The 27,181-nt window shown below is 38.2% G+C and overlaps 1 pseudogene; it reads right to left on the bottom strand.

The window, feature by feature from the left end:
- Positions 1-2,391: 2,391 nt before the first annotated feature.
- On the bottom strand, positions 2,392-10,126 carry LOC122349351 (annotated as a pseudogene).
- Between the last annotated feature and the right edge of the window lie 17,055 nt (positions 10,127-27,181).

Below are 27,181 nucleotides of genomic sequence, written 5' to 3'. Positions count from 1 at the left end.
GACAGGATGCAGGCTGGGGCCGCCGCCTCGGACTTTATCCACCCAAACCGGTCAAATAAAGCTCCCGCTCTGAACTGCTCTCCCGCAAATGTCCACTAACTCCAGCGATGGCGGGGGACATCCATGAGAATCGTGCACGAGCCGAGCCACTCAGCGCATTCACAGCCTCGGTTCAACGCAAGTCGACAAAAACATACATTTACGAGCTGTGTTCGGATTTCGCGGCACGAACGGCTCCTCGCTGACTTCCACGAGATCCGCGCGGGAGACTGACTGACTCCGTGCTAACACACAGAGGAGCTCAGATACGCCAAACTCGTCGGTCCGTGTCACGCGCCCCCTAGTCAAACATGTTTTGTCTCGCAATAACAAAATTAGGTCTAACAATCAAACTACATCGCGCCCCGAGAGGCTGCTGTAACGTTTACACACGACGCGATGCTACGGCTAGCCGATTAGCCAGCTGCAGAGCGCTACAGTCCGCCAACCGCTACAAAACGCACCTGGCCAGCCTCCAAACAAAGACAAAACAACTCAGAACTACCTACAGGCGCGTGTGTCGCGGAGATACGCGCAGACTTGCGGTGTAGAGATGTCTCCCATACGCGGCAGCAACAGGCTAGAAGCAGCAGGCCGGTTCCGTGCGTGTATGTACGTGGGGCTGGCGATCTCCGGCGCTCCGGAGACACTCCACCGGCTTTGTGTTCCTCTGCTGCCCCGTCCCGATATCGAGTCCGGACCGATCCGTCACAAACCTCTCTGCGCTCCTCATATACGTGGTTGGCCACGAGACGCCCCGCCTGGCTTTATCTGCCGCGGGATTCCTGCTCACTCGCAGGCGAGCGTGTGGAGGTTCTGGGTTAGAGTAGGCTTCAGGAGTGATCCATTCCCAGCTCCGCCTCACTGTTGTGAGTCTCTCTGAGCGCGCCTCTCGCACGCAGCTCCGCGGCGCACGGCGTTGCTCTACTCCTCCGGAGGGCGACCTCTAGGAGTCTGGGAGGAGGAGCGGAGGCGCCGCGGTCTGCCTGGTGCACGTGCGCCACCGCGCGGAAAGAAACCTGTACTTCTTTTTATCATCACGAAAAAAATATTTCGTTTATTTTGTCTACAAATAAAGACTAAGACTGCTTCGGATAGAGCTGAATCTCTTTGTCTTTAATGTTCTATAGGAAACATGTTGAAAGCCTTAGAACATTCTCTCACTTTCTCTGTGAGTGTATGGTTATCAAACTTTTTGACTTGAATATTAGGATAGATATAAAGAATGTACGTACTCAAGTACTTTTAAACATGCTAGAGCAGAGAGGAACTCTGAAGTGTAAGGATCTAAACTTGCACTGTTTGGGATAAACCTGCCAGGAATGAGAAATATCGACACTGGACACCAAACTATTATTTTAATATTTTATAAGGAAGCAACATTAGACTAGAAATATGCTGGCAAAATCCACACTTGTTTGAACCCTTGGTCAGAAGGCTCGTGACTCATAATTTGATAGGTGGTACTCTAAATCTGTGGTTTTCCTGTCCTGAAGACACCCTGACCAGCACATTTTATATGTCTCCCTCATCTAACACTCAACAGCTTGTTAGTAGAGACTGCAAGATCTCTCCTGGGTGCATCTCATAAAGGAGACATGCAAAATTTACAGGTATGGGGTGTGCCCAGGACAGGTTTAAAAGCGCACTGGTACTTTAGCTCAAACCTAAACACACCCGATCCAGCTAATAAAGAGGTGTTTGTTTGAAAGCAGCGCTGCAGTGACTGATCAGTGTATGACAATGAAGTCTGGAGAGATTGATCATAAAGTATATGTTACCATTAGCCGTCAAACACCGATCGGTCACTGCAGCACGAACACAGTCTTCAGGATCATTAGAAACTTTCTAGCGAAGGTGTGATTTGGGGCTGTTGGCAGCTAGCAGAATTGAGTTTGAGACCACTGCATATAGAATTGAGAATACTATATGTATATTTAATTAAAAATAAATCAAAGCTTTATAGACAAATTCATATTATTTATTTTTTTTATTTTTGCAGTGAATGCTAAACTCCAGACATTACCTGATAGCAAAAATCATTAGCAATTATGTCATGGTGTTGTGTGTGTGTGTGTGTGTGTGTGTGTCATCAGGTAAGGGCCCTCACCCAACCATGCATATTAAAGACTGAGGACAACACTGCATATTAGAGAAATTTATTGTTTTGTAAAGGCAGAACCAATGTCACCAACACAATGTTTAGGGTCTGAACAAAGTCAGTGGAGAAAAAGTTGCCATTTGTAAAAAAAGTGGGGTGGAATGGGGAAAATTGCATTTTTTTTCTCTTCAAAATTAGAAAACAAAACCCTGCAAATAATAATGACTGTTAAAAAAATGCAAGTCTCACAGTAAGTGACACAAAGTAAATGTATGAGGAGCATGTTTTTTTGTCCTAAGCTAAATCCCACCATTGGGATTTTTCCAATAATATTATTACTATCAACATCAATAAAAAATAATTACAAGTTTCAAAGAGGCCCAGATCTCAAGCAGCAGTGATGAAAGCTGAGTGAGTTTGAGTGCTAAGAGACAGGGCCAGTGGCCATTTCAGGACAGTCTTACGCGGAGAGGTCACTGTTATTAAAACGCTCTTGATCATACAACCCGGCAACAACCTTGCGACCTGCAAACCAGCGGTTGTTGAGAGCCTGGATGGCCTTGTTCATTTCATCAGCATCAGAGAACTCCACAAAGATCTTCACTATTATCTCAGCATCGTCCTCATCACCCTGTCGCTCCTGGTAAATGATAACCCGATTAACGGCACCGTACTCCCACATTCCTCCATCACTTCACCCTCCAAGTCATCGTCAATGTCCTCTGGGCTACACCATGTTGCGTAGCACCACAACTGTTGACTGCATAACGGGCAAGAGAGGTACAAAAAGTGGGTAAACTGATATTCCAAACCTGGAAGACACTTATAGAAGACAATGGCTATTAACAAACATTGAATTCTGACGAGTTTAGGACAACGCGTGTGGGCGATCAAAACAAACTAATTTCTGTTTTTCGGGTGAACTATATATTGCATGAAACTAAGTCATTTTTATTATTGTTCTTAATCTACTCCTAGAAACTTAACCGATTTACACTTGTGTCTCTGACCTTTGACTGCGTGGACTGGTTGTTTTCCTCCACTTGCACTGACGCTTAGCTGCTCCAGTTCACGGTCCTGTCCATTTTCCGACTGAGTGCGCTCTGATCTTCAGTCCGTCTGTTGTCTTCCTCTCTCTTCACTTCTGTATGTGTTTGTGCTGTAGATGTTGGTGTTCCCACGGATGCAGATGTTGTGATTGGTGGGGATGCTTAGCACTGGGTTGACCAAACCGACCTGGGGACTACAGGGAGAGTGGGGCGAGCAGGCGTCACACCTATCATGGATTACAGAAGAGACACGAATGATTCACAGAAGACTTCTATCAACTACTTATTTTGTTATAGCTTCAATCTGCTGGTTTTTCATGATTGTTAAAGTCTGTTGTGTAAGATGCTGTAATGGTAGCATTCTACACTAACACAAATGCTCAGTAAGAAAATTTCATCCAATTTTGGCATGTGGTTAAAATGAAAAGAAATTCACACTTCGACAGTAGATGGCACATTTAAAAAACAGAAATAAAGCCAGGCACAACTTCCAGTTTCTGACACACTCATAAAAATATTTTCAATCAGCTGTTCAGGTTTTTGTATTCGCCATGGAGTTTTACACACTACAAAGTTGCGGTTTTGTTTAACAGCAGTGATCAAAGAAGTTTAAATCTTACAGGTTGGCAGTTTTACAATACACGATATTTCACGACATTAAAAGAGATTAAAGAACCCTCTCTGTAAGAAACACTGATGGCATAAGGATGTTTATGTTGTTCTGAACAGATTCTGTTCAAAGTAAAAATGTTATTCACACTGAACAATCATCCTGATGTGCACAGGCCTTTAGGGGGTTAGGATTTCAATTCAAACTGCATTGAGCTTCAAAGATGTCCATTGATTTTGCAGACCTGTAATGATGCCAGGAGCCTGGGCAGCCAGCACAGCCTGTGGAAGTCCCATTTGCTGACTGAGAATGTGTGCTGGTGAAGCGAGAGAACCCAGCACTGTCGCTCCAGCAACAGCCTCCTGCAACAGCATTAAAATAAAGCCAAAACAAATGTTAAATGATAATCGCCACATCAATGTGACATTTGACAACATATACATAAAACTGCTGTAATTTCAATCAGCACATCAACAACAGCTTCTCAGATCCACCAAATCTCAGATATACCTTTTTCCTTCAATAGTAAACTAGTGTTCAGCCTGACCTTAGGTTTAATTCTCACCTGGGCAGTAATCTTTGCAGTCGCAGCAGCAGCCGCCACAGCTGCAGCAGGAGGCAGACCTCCAGGGGTTGTAGAGGTCAACAGAGGCATGGGAGGAGTATGCTTGGCCTTCCCACTCTTAGAGTACTGACCTCCCAAGGTCAAACAGGTTCATAGATGAGACGGCATCCAGCGCTGACTGAGGCTTTCATATTCTACCCATGGTGAAATGGAGAAAGCGGTTCCTCAATCTAGACTAGTTTTCATACCTCGCATTTCAGTAAGCTTTAGAAATCAAGTCTAAACATCTGATTATTACATAATTCTGGCATACTTCAACTGGTCATGTCTATAAGTATAAAGCATGGCACAACTTCGCTTAAAATATCTGTATCTGGAAAGACACCTCATAAACATTACACTTGGAAATGAATTGTCAGTTGCACAAAAGTACAGCGTACTGCGGTGAGTCATTCTCCACATAGGGTTTACAGTGCTTTCTAGGCGGCTCACCAATGAATCCAGTAGGCCTTGTGCTTCCGTGGTGGGTTCTCGTGCCAGCATACAACTTTTAATCTTTCCGAAGGCCTCAAAGGCGCTCTTAATGTCAGTGCGTCAGATAGATCAGAAGTGGATACAGGCTACATAAATTCGGTTGTAGGCACGTGCCTCCTCTGCCAGTTGGTCGATGATGGGCTGCGCCTGTCCAATGTTACTTGGCACGCCCCACCTACAGTACACATACCAGCACAGGGGCCACTAAGTGAAAGTGTATAAATGAGTGTGTGCTTGCGTATGTCAATGCAAAAAGTGGTTGAAATAAAAAAATAAAATAACCTGTACCAGTCTGAAAAAAGACTCAAGTACAGTGAAGAGAGAGAAAAAAAAATGTAGCTTAGCCTTTCATCAAAAAAAGTTTTCAAAAGACCTTTTATTCAAACTAGCTATACAGCATGCGCATACATATAGATATTTGAGATTCTTGGGTCTCAGAACATACTTTAAAAACTTGACAAAATAAATAAAGAAAAAAAAAACAACTGAGGATAGCACTTTAACATTAGCTAATTTCTTGCCTACATATGGTCTCTTGCAACTGTGAGAGTGCACGGACGTGTTAAAAGGCGCAAAATAAGTTGATTCATGAATGTAATGTGTGTCAAAAACAAAACAAAACCCCAAAGAAAACAAAACTGTTTTTTTTGAGTTTGTGGTATCTGTGCTGCAGTTGGGGCGGCCAAGCAAACACCAGCCAGGCGCAGCCCATCATCAGCTCATCCCGGACAGAGAAGAGCCCGTATCAAACAAACGCTCCCTTTGCAGCTCCTAGAGAAATGGAGCTCCGAAAACAAACAGTTTGACAGTGTGGAAGCATGGCATGGCATTGCATACACTCACTTTCAGGTTAGAGGAAAGATATGCACATAAAAACAAGAGCATTTACGCAAGTAACACACACACAGCACAGGTACTGGCAGAGCTACATATAATCTGTTTATAGGTTCTCTGAGTCATGCACAAAAGCAACAACATAGAAAAAAGGACTCACTGTCGGAAAGCTGTTAAAAAAAAAGTTTAAGACTTATTGTCCTGTTTGAAGCCCACCTTAATGTTCCTTCCACCCAGCATAACGGAGTTCATCTGCTCCAAGGCCAGTTGAGCTGCTTCAGGAACCTCATACTCCACAAAGGCAAATCCCTGAGAGAGTTTTTGATATGTACAAGGTTTACATACTTCCTACGAGATATCATCCATTAAGAACAAATAAGAAAAGAATTGTTCCTTAAGCAAATATTAGCATAATCAGAACCAATCATATCAGATAGGTGTTATATTTGGAATTTAAAAAAAAAAATAATAAAAAAAATTCAATTTTAAAATAAAGCCTAGTTCAAATTATTTATTAAACAAATGTACAACAAAAACAATCACTTCTGGTTGCAAATGTATTATTTATAAAAGGACCCTATTCCGCTTTTTACCTTATCTACAAATTGTACTTGTGCTCTCAAAAACAAACATAGACCAGAAGTTTAAAGGCTTTTAAAGTTTAAACATTAAAAGAATAAGCTTTAAGACGTCTAAGACCTGCAATGTCATATGAGCGCAAAAGAGATAATACTCAAAAACAAACAGAGGTTTTGTTTGTTGTTGCTGTAAAAGACACAAAACCTGCATGTTTTTGCTTCCAGACAAAAAAATGAGAAGTACAGCCTTGTTTAATAAATGATTATAAACGTATTTCAAAGTGTCATAAAATCCCATTTTGTGGATTTTGTGTTGCACATCATAGAGTCAATGTTAATTTTAACTGATGAAAACTGGGTAATTTCTTAATCTTAAAATCTATATTGTGTTGACTATAAAGACTACAGTACATCAATGATGTGTTAGTGTCTATTCAATTAATCTCGAGACTGCTTAATTACTCACAAAAACATGCTATGACAGATGCTTTAGACCGTGAGATTGCGTACATTTACTGAGCGTTTGTTATTGTAATAACAGTTCGGCACAAATGCAATTCATTCACTTGAGTGCATGAGTTTTACAGCTCTTGAAACAACCTGTCAAAAGGCTTATCGAAATGTTACAGAATAAGCCTCATGTGCTTTTGATGCAAATAGCTGTGCATTTACTTGAGTTTTTAACGTTGTGGGCAAAATTAAACAGTCTCAAACTGAAGTTGTCTGACTCCCCTCTTCCCCCTTCACTCAGACAAGGGTCATAGCATACCTTGTGTTTCATGGTAACAGAGTCCCAAGACATATCAATGCTCTTAATGGGACCAAAGGGGGCGAAGGCTTGTCGGATGGTATCTTCCCCCAGCTCGTAATAAATGGAGCCCACATACACACGGCACATGATGGCCAGAGCTCGCTGCCTCTGTGCTGCCACCTAGTGGTCATGAAAGGAAGAGACAACAATAGAGAGTTTTAGCTACCGAACAATAAAAGACGTGGAAAAACAAAGCACCAAAGACAATGAAATCAAATATAGAAAGGGATTAAACTTTTTTTAAGCTTGTTTTAGTACTAGTTCCCACTTCATTTGGTCCTCTATGCTTACTCATTACTTGCATCACTTACCATTAACGACAAGCACAGCAACGTGAATTAGGAACATGTGGCACAGCCCCTTCTTACCATTTCGAGAGTGCTGCTTGCACGTTCCTAAATTAGTGTGAGTGCTTGCAGACTAAAACATGTAGATTTTTAACTGACCTAAATTCTGTCCGAGAATACTGATAGCCTAAATACTTAACATGTGGAAGTAACCCCTAAATACCCTGGATAATGAGCGGAGGTGAAATCAGTTCTCTTTTCATGAGGTGAGCTTTTGGACTTACATATCAGATCACTGTTGAGGGAGAATCAGCACAAATCTATCCGTTTTACACTTTTAGTCCAACCAAACAACACATTTATCATTGTTTAATCATTATATATGTAATTCAAGTTTTGGATTGCATGTCAGCCACATGACGAAAGTATACGATTACACACAAGGCTCAAAGTTTAGGCAGATTCAATTTGGATTGTCGTAGTGACCGCTAGCCCTCTTTCACAGCAGACAAAGGTGACATTTATACGCCACAGCATATTCACAAAGGAGAAATGGAGCATCCACACCATTCACAACACACAATTCCCACAAGACTTCTTAAGACAAATGGAGCTTCAGATAGAAAAATAAACTTTGATCAATGAGCAGTGACATGAAGGCGCACACACGGGTGGCCATGCAGTGATTCAGAATGGCAAATATGGAATGGACTGTAAGTAAATGAAGAAATGTCATGTGCGATATTATATCGTATTACAATTCGTCTTTCCTGTTCCTGTGATTTAAAACTGCTCCCATGGCATTCATTAACATTGAAACAGTACAGTCAGATCATGGAGGTAGTTCATGTCGTGTCATCTTGCAACCTGCTTAATGAAATGGGTGACCAAAAACAAACATTCCATTCACAACAAAGCCATGTCTGCTTTTTAAATATGCTGCTGCAAATGTCTAGTGTATCAGGCCAATGCCGGGTAAAGAAGGCTAACAGTCATTATGCCAAAACGCGTACAGAAGGTAAATAATAGTTAATCTATTGACCGATTGTAAAGATGAGAGAGGATCTCCAAAGCCCATTGTCACTGCTGCCATCTGAAACACAGTAAAGATGGAAAAGTGCTGAAAAAGGTTAGATATCTCTTTTATCCTTTGCAGACAGACATAGTATTCCAGACAGTCTCTCTGACCGGTCAATGCCTCCGAATTCAACTTTAAACTCTGCCCACCTCGTTAAAACACCACTGAATTTGACTGAAGACCTGAAACATTTGACAATTAAAGCAACAGAGATACTAATAGGCAATACGTTCGACAAAGGCAATGAGTAGGCTGATCAGATTTTCCATCTGTTCCCAAAGTCAAGAAATAAACTGAGCATAGGGTGTGCATGTTTCCTTTGGATAACTGCTGTAGACTCCTCAGTCATTATAATGTCTGCTTGGGTAGAGCAGTACATACTGGGTCCAATTTCTAGATTTTGTTTGATTTTGATCAAACAGAAACACGCTGCAGACCTCAACCAAACTGGCAGAGAGGGAGGGCAAACAAATGCACGAGGAGTTATTCCAGTGGAGAGTTTCAGTCTAATCTTGCAGCTAATCTGACAAAATAAAGAAAGCATTCACAAGACTTGTGATGTGCGAAAGAAATTAAACAGACACCCAAGTGTAAAAACATTTGAAAAAAAAAAGTGTAAAAAATAAAATTAAAGACTCGCAAGGATTTGCCCTTACAGATATCACATTGTTTATACAAACTGTTCATTTACAATTTTCCTGGATTTTCATGAATCCCTAATGTATAATGTTAATGTTAAGAGGAATAATATGCAAGTCTGAAAGATTACTTCCTTTTTGCAGACTTGCTTCAGTCAATTCAGCATTATAAATCCTGCACCAGGAGGTGACGCTAATGGTTTCAGTTACACTATTGGTTTGACAATCAAATGTTTCAATTCTCTCAAATAAGACGACAACATTTATATTTAACATTTAAATCAATCTGCATAATCAGATTACAACATAAGCTCACCTGTAAGTTTGTGAGCTGCTGCTGCTGGTGGGCGATGGTCTGTTTCACTAAAACACTCTTGATGCTCTGTTCCATGGCATACTTCTTAGCCTAAAAAAAAAGGAAAAAAGGACAGGTCATTTAATTTATATCAATAAAGGGCAATATTCACCCAACTCTCATGTGCTACATATCTCAGTGCATATTAGACTGTCAGTTTTTAGCTTTAAATTTATCATAATCGTGGTTTTGATATAACTCCCCACATAACAGTCTATCAGAGACAGCTGCTGATCAAGTTTGATTAAAAAGTGAGTCTACAAAAAAAAAAAAAAACATTCATGCACACAAGCCTACAAAATAAAAAAATGCTCCAATCGGACTTGTGGAGAAGCATCCTGTGGCATTGACTAATTAGGAATCTATTTTAAGATGGAGCTGTTGCACAGCAGTAGCACAGTCTCTCTTGACACACTGGAGCAGGTGACGCAGGTCGGAGTTCAGCCGGTGACCTGTACTATCCCATTCCCTCCCTTCTCACGTCTCGAACAAAGATACAGTGCAAAACAATAAAGATCTCTTATTACCTTCTGTAGCGCCTCCTGTTGCTCCGGAGTAAGAGGCGGTAATACAAGCTTTGCACCTGTGCCTTGTCCATTCTCCATCATCAGACCTTTGCCTCACTGAGAAAGTAACACAACGGACATGGAACGAAAAAAACAACACATATTCAAGTATTTCCAGAACAGGTTTTCATCTACTCAGCATCCATTCGCACATCTGAATTTATAAACTTACTCTATAGTGTGCCCCGAAATAGGTACAGACAGAAATATATAAATATGTTCAGCAAATGTATTGTAATTTAAACGCAGCTTACCTATGAGGCGAACCGTATTCGCCAACCAGGATTGTGAAGTCGTAGAGACTTGCTGGCAAAGCACTCACAATTTTACAATGATCTGTGGTTCATGGAAATGCACACAGCATGATTAAAAATCATTGTCAAAGTGCAATAAGAAGAAGCTGGATTGACTTTCTTCCGTGTAAGACAAAAGGGTAAGGCCTATTAACAGCCTCAGTCCCCAATTACATTTACCCAATTCATCCCCCTTTTGTGTTTTCCAGGAGAAAGCCAATCATATACATTTATAAAAGCATTTAATAAATAAAATAATGATAAGATTCTAGGTATGCTATGTCTTTAAGCAACTGCTAGTTATTATCCTGCCTACATTGTCTTTCCTGACAGCAGCATGGTGCTAAATTACTGCACACTATCGCTATTCGCGTTCAATCTAATTCACAAGACTATTTTCTCTGCAAGGTGCAAACTGGTCCACTCAGAATGAAACAAAGACCCGTTTCACAAACCCACAGTATTCACACCGAAAAAGGTGTTTAACTTCAAAAACGTTCAAGAAACACCGCACAACTGGACAATTCATAGGTACCTCCATTTGCGTTTTGGCTTTTCTGCCTTTCTCGGCTTAGCATAAACATAAACTCGTCGTTAAAGTGAATGGAGGCTTTTTGCACCCCCAGATAGCTAAACGTACGTACCAACAAAGAGGTTAAAGACGCGGCAGTGGCGCGCTTGCTCTGGTACATTACATCAGCAAACATGCTAGCTGAATTACAGCTGTTAAACGCACTAATTTAAGATAGAGGCGCAGGATTCAGGGCCTTGCTATCTATATTCGTCTCAAACGATGTGTAGCCGTTTCGTAATAGACGGTAAATCCCCAATAACCCAGAAAAAAAATTCACGACTGAAAAGGAGAGCAATGTGCTAGCCTGGTTAGCAATGAACAGCAGCTAGCGAGCTTTCATACAGGCCTCGTGTATGCACGACTCGAGATAAACAGAAACAGCGAGAGGTCTATTTCGACTAAATTCACCCAGAGTTAATTATAAGCAGGGATAAATTAAAAAAAACATTTCTATACTGAAGTAAACGTGTTAGGTAATCATCATTACCGCAGTGTTCCGCGTTACCGCCATGTAGTGATCCACATTGAGGACTCTGCAGGAACACAGAAACAAAACGAAACCTGGAGCGGCTCGCGCCTGCCTTCCACTGGCCCACGCAGATCACGTGATCCACAACGGCCGTTAACTAACGAACACTTCATACGTTTTTATGAACGCGTTGTTTAAGCTTATCACCATTGCAACACGTTTTTACTTATGAAATATTTTAATTTATTTGTTTGGAAAATGTTAGTTTGGTTCCAGAAAGACTAATATTTGAGTCATGACACGCCCCCTGCAGGCCTTATATCTCAAGCCAGCAGGAGTAACTTCAACTGCCTTTCCAGTTTTGTAAGAATCACAGAGGATTTCAAAGACGCATCTTCTTCTCTGGTGCAAGAACATCCCGCTTTCTTATTTAAGTGTACTGCCTCCACCAGGTTGAGACAGGGAAACGATTTTAGAGACATCGCTCAATCAAGTGTGTTCTGGTCACCCTTTTGGTTTTGAGACATTTTTTTTCTGGATTACTATAAGATAAAATATTTGGTACCGTTTTTGTAACGTAAATTTAGCTAGACTGAGGTAACGCTGGTAACGTTACATAGATATGTGCACACAGCTACTCGAGTAAATATGAGCAAGAACAGGAGCTACAAGTTTTGCATATGTAAATGTTGAGGTCCAGAAGTGACAATACAAGACACCGTCGTGTTGCATTGGACGGATAGAAAATACCAGCATTTAACTGTTTGTATAAAACATTTATTTAATTACAAAAAAAAATACTTTTTAAGTGGAATCCTGGCTGAAACGTCCTGCATCTCAGTCGCATCGTTACCTTAACAGGAAAGGTCAACGGTAACAAACTATAACGCAGAAGTAGGAAGTAAATAATAAAACAATTACACCTTCAGGATTAAGATGACAACTCGACTTCTGTGTACTTGTGTGTTCACTTTTGGTTTTAATGTGTAGTTAGTAGTCAACTACACAGTGAATGTCATGCTACTGTACTAACAGCTTCACCAGTGATAGGTCCTCACTGCTTTCTGAGCCAATAAATGCACTGCTAGTAAAATGTAAGCTTACTTTTAGAAACTGATGCTTTTCAGAGTGTTTTGCGGCTTTGAGCTGCTCTCAGAGATAGGGAGGAGCCTGGGGTCCCCAAAAAAGGTAACACTGCAAACAAAAAAATCTGTTCTCACATACTGACACCTTGATGATTTAGATCACGTTTAGTTTGGTTTCCCAACTAGCCACAAAAAAATCTGTGCAGTGGATCAGCTTAGTAAGTTAAGCACAGCGCAGGTGTTACATGACAGCATGAAAAAATCACTGACTTTTGATCTATTCTGTATATTGATAGCGATAGATAAATAAACAAACTTAGTTCAGTGGTTCTCAACTGGTTTTGCTTTAGGATCCGTATTATCATATGAAAGATTAAAACAAATTTACATTGTTTCATTGGACACACAGTAATGTAATTTAATTTAAAGGTTTTATATTTTACATAACAAACCACCCTCTCCTATGTATGCCAGCTGATCAAAACTCAGAAAGGATAAATAAATAAAATAAATCAGAGAAATTAAAATATATAACCTTATAAATACCCACATACATATATGTACTTATACAAGTATAAACATACAGTATTTGTACATATACAGAAACATTTACATATACACATTTATTTATACATGTACATACATATTTAGAAACACTAGAAATACAATTTTAGAAGTAGTAATTACTCAATTATGAAATAGCTGCAACTGACGAGACTTTCTTTTTAACCAATCTTATGCTTGTGATGCTTAATGCTTGTGTATTTTAAAATGCAGTGGGCTGCTTTATTTTAAGCGATTTGTTGTCAAGTGCAATTCTATTTTAAAATCACTTGTAAAATGCTGTACAGTTCAGAGTACACCTGCTACATTCCTAACGTCCGTTGTCTTTGCTTTTTTTCTTTTTAGAAACCGGTGAAAGTCAAAGGAGCATGAAAACAGGAGCTTGCTCCAAAAAATCAAATCACTATTGCTATAAATGCGGGCAAAGCTTCAAAACGTCAGTTCACTTCAAAAGACATAAACTAGTTCATTCAGGAGAGAGGCCTCATGCTTGTCCTGAATGCAGCAAGACGTTCGTTACGTCCTCTGAACTAAAAGCACACCTGCGAGTTCACTCAGGAGAAAAACCCTACCACTGCTCTGAATGCGGAAAGAGCTTTGCTCAATCAGGGTCCTTTTCTAATCACCGCAGACTTCACAGAAATGATAAACGCCATCACTGCCCAGAGTGCAACAAGCGTTTCCAGCAACTTATGGATCTTCGAATTCACCAAAGGTTTCACACGGGAGAAAAGCCATACTTGTGCCCACAGTGCCGGAAGGCCTTTACTACATCCGGAGCGTTACGAGTTCACCTTCGAACCCACGCTGGTGAAGTGCAAAGAGTTAAAGTTCACAGACGTGTCCATTCAGGAGAGAGGCCTTACGTGTGCTCTGTCTGCGAGATGCGCTTCAAGGGACATGCCAGTTTCAGAAGAAAAACCTTTCGATGCACCGCATGCGACAAGACGTTCACCCAGAGCACTAAAAGAGCACCAGCCCCCTCAATCAGAAGAGAAAGTGTTTCCATGTGGCGTGTGCAGCGAAGCTTTCAGCGCTTTCTGTCAACTTAAACAGCCCCATCAGCGCCACAAAGGCAAGAAGCACCATCGCTGTACAGAGTGCGGAAAGGCCTTTGCGCATTTTGTATTTGCTGAGGAGTCATCGGCGTGGACACTCGGAGGAGAGACCGCACTCCTGCACTGAATGTGGAGAGGGCTTCCTGCGGTCATTTGACCTGAAAATGCACGTGAACACTCACAGTGAAGCGCGGCCTAATCTTTCCTCCGAGTGTGGGAAGAGCTTCCGGAGAGCTCAGAATGCATTTGAGAGTCCATACGGGAGAGAAGCCTTATCCCTGCTCCGTCTGCGGCATGGGCTTCAAACACACGTCCCAGCTCAGAGTGCTCGAGCACACTCACGCAGGAGAGAGGCCACTGTAGGAAGACCTTCAAAGACAAGAGAAGCCTGCTTACACACAAGAGAGTGCACCATAAATAAAGAAATTCTTCTCTTAAAATTTGTATTATACAGTATAGGTTTTAACATGCTGTTCACAGTACTGTGTACTCCGTACTACCCTCTTGGCTGTAAGACCTTATTGGGTAATATGCATATTACTGATGATTTTAATTCTTGTTTGTGTCTTGTATATTCACATACATTCTTGCATCATGTATCAATCAATCAATCAATCAATCATTTTTATTTATATAGCGCTTTTAACAACACAGGTTGCATCAAAGCACTGTACAGTATAAGGTAGAAGAGTACAGTGACAGGGATGTATAATGAGGAGAGTGACCAATTTCTTATTAAATGCAGAGACGGTCTCTGTAATCAATTCAACGTTAAATCACTAGAAGTTAAGTGTCCCCAACCAAGTAAGCCAGAGGCGACAGTGGCAAGGAAACAAAACCCCATGCATACAGAATGGTGAAAAAAAAAACCTTGGGAGAAACCAGACTCAGTTGGGGTCAGTTCTCCTCTGACCGGACGCCCAGCACTTAACTTCCAGTTCAATTTTAAACGCAACTGTGTCAGATAGTGTAAATGACTTAGTGTGTGTGTGTATGTGTGTGTGCATCAGGATCTGGTGATTGGTCCACGGGGCGCATCTAGGTGTTCTGGTTTCTGATGAACATAATCTCTGTGTACTGCTCCACCATCTAGTCTGGATACAAACTGAAAACAGACTGAGAAAGAGACAGGACTAATATTAGCGTAGATGCCATTCTTTTTACGATGTCACAAGTACATCGTATTTTAGGAGTAGTGTTCCCGGTTCCAGCAAATCTAAGTAATGCAGCCTAAAAATCCTTTAACGGATTTGAATAATAAAAAGTGTGTTGGTGTGTTATGTGAAGGCTATGTTAAAAAGATGTGTCTTTAATCTAGATTTAAACTGGCAGAGTGTGTCTGCTTCCCGAACAGAGTTAGGGAGATTGTTCCAGAGTTTAGGTGCTAGATAGGAAAAGGATCTGCCGCCCGCAGTTGATTTTGATATTCTAGGTATTATCAAATGGCCAGAGTTTTGAGAACGCAGCGGACGTGCAGGACTATAATGTGATAAGAGCTCGCTCAAGTATTGAGGAGCTAAACCATTCAGGGCTTTATAGGTAATTAATAAGATTTTAAAATCTATCCGATGTTTGATAGGGAGCCAGTGCAGTGTTGACAGAACCGGGCTAATATGATCATACTTCCTAGTTCTAGTAAGGACTCTGGCTGCTGCGTTTTGGACCAGCTGAAGTTTGTTTATTAAGCGTGCAGAACAACCACCCAATAAAGCATTACAATAATCTAACCTTGAGGTCATAAACGCATGAATTAATATTTCTGCATTAGAGGTTGAAAGCATAGGTCGTAATTTAGATATATTTTTAAGATGGAAAAACGCAGTTTTACAGATGCTAGAAACATGATTTTCAAAGGAAAGATTATGGGTCAAACAGCACACCTAGGTTCCTAACTGATGATGAAGAATTAACAGAGCAGCCATCAAGTGATAGGCTGTGTTCTAGATTATTATATGTGGGGTTTTTAGGTCCAATTAGCACCTCTGTTTTTTCAGAATTTAGCATTAGGAAGTTACTCATCATCCAGCTTTTTATATCGACTATGCATTCTGTTAGATTCTCAATTTGGTGTGTATCACCAGGCTGCGCTGAAATATAGAGCTGAGTATCATCAGCATAGCAGTGAAAGCTAACACCATGACTCCTGATAATATCTCCCAGAGGTAACATGTACAGGTTGAAAAGTAACGGTCCTAGCACTGAGCCTTGAGGAACTCCATATTTCACTTGTGATTGATATGATACCTCCTCATTTAATGCTACAAACTGATAGCGGTCAGATAGATATGATGTAAACCATGCTAAGGCGCTTCCTCTAATGCCAACATAGTTTTCTAGTCTATCCAAGAGAATGTTGTGATGGATAGTATTGAATGCTGCGCTAAGATATAATAGCACTAATAATGAGATAAAACCACGATCAGATGATAAAAGCAGGTCATTAGTAACTCTAATGAGAGCAGTTTCAGTAATATGGTATGGTCTAAAACCTGATTGGAAATCCTCACAGACACCATTTTTTTCTAAAAAGGAATACAGTTGTGAGGATACTACCTTTTCTAGTATCTTTGACAGAAAAGGAGATTAGAGATTGGTCTGTAATTTACTAAGTCTTTGGGATCAAGATGTGGTTTCTTAATAAGAGGCTTAACTACAGCCAGTTTGAAGGTTTTGGGAACATATCCTAATGACAATGATGAATTAATAATGTTCAAAATAGGATCTATGACTTCTGGAAGCAGATCTTTTAATAGTTTAGATGGAATAGGGTCTAACATACATGTTGCTGGTTTAGATGATTTAACAAGTTTGTACAAGTCTTCTTCTCCTATAATAGAGAAAGAGTGTAATTTTCCTCATCGGATCTAAAGCTCATTATCTGATGTGAAACTGTAGTTGACGGCTGCATAGTTACAATTTTATCTCTGATGGTATCAATCTTAGAAGTAAAGAAATTCATGAACTCATTGCAGCTATACTCTTGGGGCATATTAGCACCTGCTGATGCTTTATTTTTTGTTAATTTAGTTACTGTAATGAATAAATACCAGGGGTTGTGTTTGTTTTCTTCTAAAAGGGATGAAAAATAATGAGATCTTGCCATTTTTAATGCCTTTAATGCTTTTTGTATCGTATTTATTATTTATACATTAAGGGTTCATCAGCAAGAAATTCACTGCTTGCCCCCCTTTTTTTAAAAAAGAGTTGGATTATCAGGGTTTTTCTGTGCTGGTTTCACTAATTTGTACTGTTTATGAAAACAGTGAAGTATTTGAATTTAATATAAATTAGTAGCATGTATTTATCCTGTATATAAATTATTTTCATCATCATTAAATCCTGCGGAAGCTTTTTGGGTACAATGTAAATTTATTTTACACTTTTATACAATGTAAACTTTTTTTTTTAAATGTAGGTTGATATAGAACAGTTTTTGTCTTAATCACACATTTTTACACAAATACACTTTTTACGAAAGTCAAAGATGCTTTTTGATTGAAAAAACTTCATGATTGCATGGATGCTTTTTCACTTTTATAAATACAATTTGCAATAAAATAAAACGAAAGCTATTTTAACTTATGTGTGCCATCAAAAGATTTTGCTTACCATAACAAATTTTTTTGTGATATTTGGTTGTGTACTAAGCATAAATAACCATGTAAAACTAAGCAACAACATATTTGTGCAAGTTAAAATGATACAGAAGAACTGTTTTAAATAGACAAAGTCTATAATCAGAATATTTTAATGTCTTTAACGGCTGTTGTACAATAAATAAAATTTTATTGATATGTTAAAGAGTCATATAAGCAATAAGGAATCATCATTTTGAAGAGTATGTGACTAAATGGGTTGCGTTTAGACCCGTGGATGTCATCTGTAGTACAGAGCCGTTGTACAGTTCAAGATCACCCAAAAGAGGGCAGTATGTTCACTTGAATGTATTACTCATTGAAAGGTTTTAGGATGTCACACAAGGTCAAACAAACCTACTTCTAAACACAGTTGCGTGCCTTATACAGCTCATTTTACCTTATTGCATATCTGTTTTAAAATGTCGATGAACAAGAAAATTCCCTCCAAAAAGGAATTTGTCTGAAAACACAACAACTTTTATAGGTTTGCACTACCAGACCTAAAACGAACAAACATGCAAGCACGCATAAAATACACGTTTAACAGAATTTCATCAAACTTTTGACTAGCAAATGACTCACACGTGTATATTTTTTTCTCACAATTTTTTTATTGTAAACATTAACCATTACGACACCGGTGTTAACCTTGATCTGAAAAGGGTAAGGATGAAGTAGAGATTAAATGTAGAAATGATTCAGAGGATAGCTTCTTCACTGAAAGCATCTCCAGTGCAGAGCGGATGTCTTGTTGAACTGTATGCGACATATTTCTTTTTATAGGTGATAAAATGTGTCGTAGCGCTTCAGTCACACAATGCTGACTTTGATTGTTACATACTGCAGACAATGTCTTCTGCTTAAAATGAAAATCTCTTTAAATAACAAAGAGAAAAAACACTTAAATATAAGCGTGTATTCATAATTGAAAAGTGAATTACACTTTTTGGTGTTTGACTTTTGTATAAAAATAATAATAACAGTTATTTGATACCAAAAGATGTTTCTATTGGGATTTTATTGAGAGCAGTTTTGATTTTACACCGCTAAAGCACTTGTATTTTTAATGCAAGTAAATGAGAATGTTACAATTAGTGTTATTGCTTGTATTCTTGCCAATTTATGCATTAATGTTTGTAGTTGTATCCAAATGCAGTTTAACACATCAGCCCATTTAACAGAAATCAGGGGTTTATGAAACATCAGTAAATCTGTTGAAGAATCCTCTGTAGGACATCGGTGAAACACAGAGGACTTTCTACGTTTCTAAGTAGAACAAACAGCTGAAAGAACTTTTATCACAGTGTTCTCCTCAATGTCCATCATAATTTAGAGTCTGCATAATTTATTTGGTTGTTTGTGCAATAATTAATTTCCCTTTTGCAATGCAAATCTCTTTTGAACACAAGAATAGCAATTATATTCAACTCTTTAAAAAACAACAGTAAATGTTGACACAACTGAATTGCTGATTTCCATGTTTTGCACAAAGGCTTACAAGGTTCATTTTTATTTCTTTAATCAGTCAATCAAACCTGTCAGTCATCTACTAGCCTATATAATTTATATAGTTTTGGACACGAACTAAATTCGTTATGCTATTCCATTATTTTTTTGATAAATGACTTGTCGAAAGTGGCTACAGGCAATGACAGTTTTCCTAAATAGAGCAACAAATATGATTTTGTACAATTTATTGTACCGTTCTTATCTGCTATACACACCTGTTTGTTTACAGAGCATAGAAATTAAAACCATTCCGGTCCTATGCTTCCTTATATGCTCCTCTAAAAATAGCACAGGTAAATGTAATGGAGAAATCCCATTATCCTTCTGTCCTCAAGGAATACAGAAAACTAGCAGATAAAATAATTTTCCAAAAGTGTTTGTAATTGTTTCTTAATCTCACAGGATTTTAGCTCTGAGAGAACTAAAAAGAGAACTAATCCAATTAAATATGTTCCCTTAATTATATCAATAATTATATCATGAATATTAAACAGAAAAAAATATACGTGCCTGTACCAGACACTCTGTGGGCATTGCTAAATTGCCACTTTAATTGATCTGACTCCTTAAGAGCTGTGCAAAGAAAGATAATGATTGGTTATTTCAATTTTTAATGACATTGTAATGAATACTGGCTAGCCTTAGTTAAAAAAGTAGCTTAATTAGATATTATAATAAACCAACAAGACAAAAGTTAATTGGACTATTTGGGCCGAGGATAATGTAAGCCTTTGGCTCAAACGCAACATAATATTTCTTTATTTCGAAAATCTGAGAGAAAACCAGTAGACAGCTGCAATATTTGCTGTCCAAAACAGCTACATAAGATGCACATGATCTACTGTGTCATTTTTTCTGTGTGAGTCACAGGAAAGACACATTTGTTAAACAGGGATGAAAAGGTACGTAATTTTTTAACCCGGGAACATGGAGAGAGTGAGAAAAGTGGAAAATATTGCCTGCGTTATCAATCAGTTCATCGGTTTAGCATAAGATTATACAGTTGCTTTAAAATCAGAATGATAAAAGAAATATCTCAACTCACATTTAGTAACAACTTGCAGTTAGCCTGGAAAAGCTGCTACTAACAGCAATTTATTAATGACGTTTGGGAAATGCAGCACATAGGTTGGATTAGGAATGCTTCACTGAACACTAGATTCATCATTATGCTAATCAGCGTGAGGCTATTTTTTATTTATAGGTATCTGATTTCATCAATCCATTGTCAGAGACTACATGAGCAGTACAAAACATTTTGAAACATTAAAACATCTAACAAGAGGAGAGGCTCATTGAGAGGCTCATCATTTCCTGGTCACCTTGTGCGTCATTGTGATCCTTCACTGATCTTCAGCCACTTTTCTGCATAACAGCTCATCTCTAGTGTGGATACTAGCCCCCCCTGCGTTGCTAACCTGTAAAGCTGTGACTTATTTTGCTGAAACATTGCTAAATAGTCATGTGAACCGCATGAATGGTCTTTGTATGTACCTGGCAGTCTAATAACGTTCTGCTGTGCTCACACATTGCTTGACATTTGGTGATAAATCTCATCATCTGTATTTCTTCATGAAGGAAAAGGAGGAGCAAACACACCTGGCAATCAACCTAAATTGCTTGACTGAATGACATGCTGTTAAAATGGGCTCTAAAGAAATTTTCAATCTAGGCGAGTAAGCAATATTAGCAGTACTTCTCAAAAGGTCCCATGGCATGAAAATGTGACTTTATGAGGTTTTTAACATTATCATGAGTTCCCTAGCCTGCCTATGGTCCCCTAGCTGCTAGAAATGGTGCTAAGTGCAAACCGAGCCCTGGGTATCCTGCTTGGCCTTTGAGAAAATGAAAGCTCAGATGGCCCAATCTGGAATCTTCCTTCATGTCTTCATATGGGGAAAGGTTACTTTCCCTTTCTCTGCTTTGCCTGCCCAGAGTATTTAACAGACAAAACCAGACCGGCCGAATGGACACTCACAAGGCTGAACGATCTGACTATATTGAACCTTCTCTGAAGCCAATTCTGCGTTGTTTTGAAAGAGTATGGTAGAACCATCACAAAGCACCACTTTGTAAGTAATCTTCCTGATTTATCTCAAGTCCTCAGAGCATCCAATACTGCAGGAAAAAACGATGATGTAACAGAAACTATGTACTCTCTCTTTTTCCAGCACTTTAGATAACAAAAAATAAAGAATCAACGTGTGCTGACATTCCCCAAGATCACAGCAGTAATGGCTTTATAAACTTTACTTCCAAGATCGATACAATTACAAAATTGTAACCATCCCCTGAGGAAAAAATCCACTCATTCTCTATTATAGAAGAGCAAGAATTGTACAAACTTGTTAAATCATCTAAATCAACAACATGCATGTTAGACCCTATTTCATCTAAGCTATTAAAAGAGCTGCTTCCAGAAGTCATAGATCCTCTTTTGGCTATTATTAATTCATCATTGTCATTAGGATATATCTACAGGATTTAGACTGTGCCATAGTACTAGGACTGCTCTCATTAGAGTTACAAATGACCTGCTTTTATCATCTGGTTGTATCTCTTTATTAGTGCTATTGGATCTTAGTGCTGCGTTTGAAACTATTGACCACAACATTCTCTTGAATAGACTAGAAAACATGTTGGCATTAGTGGAAGTGCCTTAGCATGGTTCAAATCATACTTATCTGACCGCCATCAGTTCATAGCATAGTTCATCAGCAGTGAATGAGGAGGTATCATATCGATCGCAAGTTAAATATGGAGTACCTCAAGGCTCAGTACTAGGGCAGACACTTTTCACGCTTTACATTTTACCTCTGGGAGATATTAGCAGGAGACGTGGTGTCAGCTTTCACTGCTATGCTGATGATACTCAGCTCTATATTTCTTTTGAGACTTGAAACACACCAAATTGAAAAACGGATTGCCATGTTTCTAGCATCTGTAAAACTGTGTTTTTCCATTTTAAAAACATATCTAAATTGTGACCTGTGTTGTCAACGTCAAACGCAGAAATCTTAATTCATGAGTTTATAACCTCGAGGTTAGACTATTGTAATGCTTTATTGAGGGGTTGTTCTGCACGCTTGATAAACAAACTTTAGCTGGTCCAAAATGCAGCAGCTAGAGTCCTTACTAGAACTAGGAATTAGTTGTAATTGTTAATTACTTATAAAGCTATGAATGATACTTGAGCGAGCTCTTATCACATTATAGTCCTCCATGTTAGCCTCTGGCATAGATGGGGACACTTCATTTGTAGCCATTCATGTTGATTTGATTACACAGGCTATCTTAGCATTTAATAAAAAATTAAGTGTTTAATCTTGTCATTATACATTTCTATCACTCTGTTCTCCTATTTGATTCTGTGTAGTGCTTTAAAACAATCTGTATTGTTAAAAGCTCTATATAAATAAAAGTGATTGAGTGCTTAGAGGAGTAGGCTAAATAATTAACAGGCCAAAAAACACAATTCTGTCAAAACCTATCATCAGATGTTGTTCAGTAAATGTCATGGTTTTTCTGAGGAACATTAATAGCATAATCAGATTCTGACCAACGTGTGAGTAGCAAAAGTAGTCAGGAGTAGTCAAGCTTTTTTAGTATTTACAAACATACAGGGATGGGCTTAAAAGTGATCCAAAATGTAAAACCTAACGTAAAGGAAACAGGCAGCTCATACAATCAACCAAAAACCAAAATACAATACATAGATTGCATGTGCTTTTTTAAAAAATGTATAAATTGAAAAAATCAAAACAGCAACAAAAATCTTTAGACCATTCATTTTAAATGTCCGTATATTTTTGGAAACCAACATTACTACAGATATTGCATTTTTTAAAAACAGTTTAAAGATTTCCACTTTTATCATTATGACCTTCATACAGCACTGTGCCTTAATATAGCTCTTAGGCCATGCACTGTGTGCTGCAGAAGTAGTAGGGTTACAGCCACAGCCTCTGCCATAACAAAGAGCACATTCCAACTTACATCAGGGAGAGAAGTATTACAAGACAACTTTCAGTAATACAAACTAGTAATCCAAAACAAACTTACAAAATAGATACATGATATAAAAAATATTTATGACCGAAGTAATACACAGATAAACACTTAAACCTACGAAGAATTAAATAAAAAGAAGAAGGACCCTCCTTTCTGATTGAAATGGTATAATCCAATTTCCCTCCAGAGTGGCAAAGCTAAAGCCTCTGTTCTGTTTGCCTCCCTGAATGTGGAAATGCCGCAGTCATTCCCACAAGTTCAGAGCTGCACAGATTACTTCTTTCTGTTTCCAGTACATCATGTTCAAAGTTGCTTTATCCTGTGCTTATTTGAAAATGAAATTATGGCATAAATTATGCATAAAACAATTAAAGCACGCAAAACAGATGGCGGGATCAGTGTGACACCATGCTTGGTGTCCTAATTCATTATGTGTGGAAAAAAACATAATTATTAAAAAAAAAAAAAAAAAAAAAAAAAAAAGGGTTTTCAGTCACCCTGTAACACAGAATATGTATATCATGCAAAACTTGCTTTTAAAAATTAAGGTTGGAAAAAGTCAAGATGTGGGTAGAAATCACCAAGTGAGAGAACCGTAAAAGGAATAGGTCTAGTGGCAAGAAGCAATGGTGAGGACAGAAGAAAGAATGAAGAAGGAAATATTGCAGCAAAAAATAAATAAATAAATAAAAATCGATACAAAGAAAGGGTGAAAAGTGCATTGAGTTGGCCTAAATTCAAAAAAAGCGTTTCAAGAAAAGAAAGACATATTTTTATTTGGCAGTGAAGCATTCAATCTGCTTTTTTTGTTTGTTTTATTTCTGTTTATCAAAGAAGCCTGAAAAAAATGACGAAGAAAGGGTGAAAAGTCCACTGTATCTAAGTCTTTCCAAATGAAGGGTGAAAGGAAAGTTATTTAAAAAAAAAAAAAAAAAAAAAAAATAATATATATATATATATATATATATATATATATATATATTAATATTATATTTATTTCATCATATCATACTTGTATATTGTACTACCATATTTTTATCAAATAAATGCAGCATTGGTGAGCATGAGAGACTTCTTTATCTGGCAGAGGCAGATTGACAAGTGAACTGTAATTGTCTCTGAGACAAAAGGTTTAGCAAGTAAATGCTACAAATGCCAAGAGTGTCTACAAATGCTTACTCATTTTCAATTAACTTGCCAACACCATCTATGAATATGTAAATAAGACTGGTTGATTAATCCCTGAGCTCAACTGCACTAATTAGCCTACAGTCCCTGAATCCAACTGTAGAGTATTTAACTGAAGGAAAGACAGTCCAGATGTGGAGAGGAAAAACCAAACAGTACAGTAATTAAAAATATCATCTCTCATGAAAGCATCACGGGTTCATTAGCCTCGCAGCGCTGCCCGATGCCTCACATGTGGCTGTTGACGGAGAGGCTTTAAAGATGCTCACAAAGCAACAAGGGTCCTATGAAGATAATCAACGGGGGCGACAACTTTCAGTTATACTTCTAATTACCAAATATGTTAATTAATTTGATTTGTCCTCTTGCTGCAATTTAGATTTTTTTTGCATGCAACGCAATGAATATTAACCATTTGAATATTTATTTGCAGAGGCAAAATATTGACAAAACAATGCTGAAATGTGATGTCAGTCAGCACCCGTATGAGAGAGTTAATTACCGTTACCAACAATTAACTCCTCTATTAAAAGCTATAACATTTACAATTATCAATGTTTGTAACTGAATTAATTTAGTGTAAACTTCTTTTGCTTTTGTCGTCTCTGATTACCGGTGACCCCTGATGCTTTGGGCAATAACTGCAGGCATGGTAAGAAGAAGAAAAGACGTTTTCATAAGTTTTCAGAGGGTTATCTGTGGCACGTGTCTTGTTATGAGGACAGGACTTAAGATTGAGATATTTGTGTGTGAGAGATTCACAAACACACTGATATTAGACACTGAACAAGTGAAATAATTAAAATGCATTTTTTATTGGTCTAATTAAAAACATTGTTTCAGGTTTCAAACCAGTTCATCTAAAAGTACATAACACTTCCTATCAAAAAAAAAAAAAAAAAAAAAGCACCAATTTTGGCTTAACACCAGAGTGTGATTATGCATAACACATACTGTAAACTATGATTTTATTTGGCTTTTTTGACTACACATTTTACAAGAATTTACTCTATTAAGGTCTATTTTTAGTACATAACTTATTTTTTTCAAGTACATAAAAAAATAAAATAACACTGAAGTATTATAATGAAGTATTATAAAAGTTAAAATAAATGTAATATTAGCTAACAACATGTTTTCAGTTTTGATCTTAAGTTAAAAAATTCTATTTACATATTATAGTTAATTTAACTTCTGTTTATGGTTTAAAAAAACAAGCTGTAAAAAGACCTCAGAAATATTATATTGACGTACATGTAAGATTTTGGTTAAAGTAACACGGGATTAATAACAAACAATATTAAATAAAAAATGTATACATTAAAAACATCAATAAAAAGGTTTCTTTTCAAAACCACTTGTTAAACGCTATAGCTTTTTTCATTATTCTCTAAGCACATATTCCTTCAGCAGCTACTTGCTGCTGCTTCAAGGCAGGTTCTTCAGTGAGGTGAAAGTTCACTCGGTTGGAAATCTTATTTTTCTTATTTTAAGAAGTATCTGTTCATGACAGATGGACAGAGAGCACAGAGTGTGCCCTTGTCTGATTGTCACGGAGCCAGTCAGCTTTCAAAGACAGAAAGACCAACAGCATATCTGAAGCGATGACACGGAACAGCACAACACCACCTGCCTGAGTTTCTTTGTATTCTGTTCTCCGCCGGTTCTGTCTGCTCCCCGTCTCCCTCAAGACGCTCCGACATGCTCGAGTGTGGATCGCTCGCGTGAAATGCTGACTTTCAGTAGTCAGAAATTTCGCGATATTCATCAAGGCCAATTCGTTATTATTGACCGGTGATATATTCATATAGTTCACATTAAATGTAAACACAAGCCCTGCTAAATATGACTATTATACTGTAGATGTTAACGTTATGATTTTCTCTACGACTGTATTGTGAAAATCGCTATACAAATAAATGTGACTCTTTTTATTTGATCCAGTGCAGTGTTATTATTACATTCATCTATTTACAATATTAATTATTTGTTGCGTAGCTGTGTAATTGGAAAAATACACAGTCAGTGGGTCGCTAACGCTCTCAACTGAAACAAGACCCCCGTTAATGTTTTTTTTTGAGATGCTGGAAATATAGCATTTCTCTGCAGAACCGCTGTGCCGATGAATGAAAAAGATAGCTGAATGCGTCTCTTCTGTTTGATATTCTGCTAAGCGCATGATGTCTGCATAATGACACAAATTCTACATATTAAAAAAAGGACATCTGAACCCACACACCACAACAGAATGTAAATGCATCTTATTGACTTATCCGGCTGCAAAACGACATTGTTCTTACCTATGCTTATTTATTCATTAAACACTGTAAGATTGATTTTGAATCTATTAGCGATACATGACCTTGGGGAAGCACAATTCTCATTTTTCAAACTTTAGAGGACATTGCCACAAGCCTGTCCACCCAGAGGGCTGAAGACCGCCTGGGAAATGCCTTATTCCTGAAATTTAAACTAAGTCCTCTAATGAATCATTAACTTTCAATTATCACCAGTCATTTTAGCAGTAATTATCAGACAAATCATATAAGATTTGGTTCACCTCTAATTAGTTTGTAAAGATCGTGCTTTCTTTTAATATGGGTTTTCTGCTCAGTGGTGTAGCTTAAGGGAGAGATAAAGACGCTGCATTTCATTAATAACCATCTGAAACAATAATGCTTTCCTTTTTTTGAGTGTGTACTGTTTTACACAACAGAATATTTATCTACAAATTTCGTTTAGTCCAT

The sequence above is a fragment of the Puntigrus tetrazona genome, chromosome 7 (assembly GCF_018831695.1).
Source record: "Puntigrus tetrazona isolate hp1 chromosome 7, ASM1883169v1, whole genome shotgun sequence".
Taxonomy (NCBI): domain Eukaryota; kingdom Metazoa; phylum Chordata; class Actinopteri; order Cypriniformes; family Cyprinidae; genus Puntigrus; species Puntigrus tetrazona.
Note: the sequence above shows the minus strand (reverse complement) of the source record. Positions and strands in the feature narration are given on the sequence as shown.